Source organism: Triticum dicoccoides, chromosome 4B (assembly GCF_002162155.2).
Source record: "Triticum dicoccoides isolate Atlit2015 ecotype Zavitan chromosome 4B, WEW_v2.0, whole genome shotgun sequence".
Classification (NCBI taxonomy): domain Eukaryota; kingdom Viridiplantae; phylum Streptophyta; class Magnoliopsida; order Poales; family Poaceae; genus Triticum; species Triticum dicoccoides.
The window spans coordinates 555,164,452-555,167,165 of NC_041387.1; positions in this window are offsets into that span (position 1 = coordinate 555,164,452).

The window sequence follows — 2,714 nt, forward strand, 5'->3', positions numbered from 1 at the left end:
ACTACAGATGCATTTAACAGAGTGCCAAGAGGTCAGAGGTCAGCTGCAGTGCCTGTACCAGATACTAGAGCTACCACATCAGCACTAGCAGCTAAGTTCCACCTCCAGCAACCACTCCACCAGCTCCAGCTACATTGACTGATGCCTTCATCCTTGGAGTTCTCTGTACACCACCTCCCAAAGACCAAGCTCGAGTGACGCATAGCACTATGCATATTTGAACTTTTTGGTAACTTGTTGCCAAAGGGGGAGAAATATGTGTAGATCATAGGCTTCGAGAGAGAGTGTTGTTTTTGTCTCTCGTGCTATTTGTTTGGTTGAACTTTATTGTGTGCTTGTGTGAGATACTTGTATGATCATGTGTTTGGTCATATGCTACTTTAATGATTGCTTGGATGATATTATCTCTTATATCCATATATGATCATTCACTTTGCTTGGTGATGAGTGCATGCTTTTAATTGCTATCATTCTGAGTGCTCCACCAAGATGTATGTGACATGGAAGAGTAACCCATGATACTAATCGATTGTGCAGTTGCATTCAAAAGCAAATCTTAAATAATGCACAAATTTAGGGGGAGCTCTTGCTTATCACATACTTCTCAAAGCGATGGTGTATTTCAATCTTATTATCATTTGTTGAAGCTTTGATCTATATGTTGTCATCAATTACCAAAAAGGGGGAGATTGAAAGTCCAACTATCCCTGGGTGGTTTTGGTAATTATTAACAACATATAGCTCAATGAACTAATGCTATTTCAAGATGAATATTTCAGGAAAGTTCAATGTTTGGCATGGCATGGATTAGGAATGTGGACCCCTCAAAATGCTAAGGACAAAGGATTGGCTCAAGCTCTAAAGCTCAAGACTCTACATTTTACTTTTAGTGATCCAAGATCACATTGAGTAAGCCAATACTATTGAAAGGGGATGAGGTGTTGCTTAATGGCTTGCTTGCTCAAAATGCTTAGTGATATGCTCGAAAACCCTCAACCACTTTCTCATATCCACATATGTCCCAAACCAAAAGTTAAACTCGGCCCACCGATTTGATCTATCCGGCGCCACCGAGTTCATTTGACATAGCCACTGCCAGAAATCCTAGTCACTTCGGTCTCACCGATAGGGATCTCGGTCTCACCGAGATGGGATTGCAAACTCTTCGTTTCCCTTCGTAACGTTTCGGTCTAACCGAGATGAGCAATCAGTCCCACCGAGTTCGCAATGCAAACTCTCTGTTTTCCCTTCGTAACGTTTCGGTCTCACCGAGATGAACGAATCGGTCCCACCGAGTTTGCCTGACCAACTCTCTGGTTAGCTTATTACCAAAGTCGGTCCCACCGAGTTTGTGTAATTGGTCTCACCGAGATTACGTTATGCCCTAACCCTAAAGAAATCGGTCCCACCGAGTTGACATGTCGGTCCCATCGAAATGTCTAACGGTCACATTATGAACTAAATCGTCTAGCCGAGTTTCATGATTCGGTCTCACCGAGTTTGGTAAATTGTGTGTAACGGTTAGATTTTGTGTGGAGGCTATATATACCCCTCCACCCTTTCTTCATTCGTGGAGAAAGCCATCAGAATGTGCCTACACTTCTAGCATTCATTTTCTGAGAGAGAACCACCTACTCATGTGTTGAGGTCAAGAATTTCCATTCCAACCACATAAATCTTGCTCTCTAGCCTTCCCCAAGTTGCTTTCCACTCAAATCATCTTTCCACCAAATCCAATCCTATGAGAGAGAGTTGAGTGTTGGGGAGACTATCATTTGAAGCACAAGAGCAAGGAGTTCATCATCAACACACCATCTATTACCTTTTGGAGAGTGGTGTCTCCTAGATTGGTTAGGTGTCACTTGGGAGCCTCCGTCAAGATCGTGGAGTTGAACCAAGGAGTTTGTACGGGCAAGGAGATCGCTTACTTCATAAAGATCTACCCTAGTGAGGCAAGTCCTTCATGGGCAATGGCCATGGTGGGATAGACAAGGTTGCTTCTTCGTGGACCCTTTGTGGGTGGAGCCCTCCGTGGACTCACGCAACCGTTACCCTTCGTGGGTTGAAGTCTCCATCAACGTGGATGTACGATAGCACCACCTATCAGAACCATGCCAAAAATCTCCGTGTCTCCAATTGCGTTTGCACTATGCAAACTCCTCCCTTTACCTTCATGTGCAATGTTTTACATTCCGCTGCTATACTCTTAGAATTGCATGTGTAGGTTGATTGCTTGACTTGTGTAAAGTTGTTAAAATCTGCCAAGACTTAAAATTGGGAAAAGGCTAGATTTTTATTTGGTCAAGTAGTCTAATCACCCCCCCCCCTCTAGACATACTTTCGATCCTACACATGTCGACCATCGAGTCGCAACTAGGGAAGTGTGTGTATTTTGTCGTAGCCCCCAGTTGCAACCTGACCATCGACTCACAACTAGGGAAGTGTGTGCGTGTGTTTTGTCATGGCCCCTAGCTGCAACCTGGCCATCGGCTCGCAACTAGGTGTGTGTGTTTGTTGAGAGTCCCCAGTTGCATGTCGAGCATCGACTCACAGCTAGGGGTGTGCGTGTTTTGTCATGGCCCCCAGTTGCATGTCGATCATCGACTCACAACTAGGGTGTGTGCGCATGTGTTTGTCGAGTGTCCCCAGTTGCAACCCGAGCATCAACTCGCAACTAGATGTGTGTGTGTGTGTGTGTATGTGTGTGTGTGTGT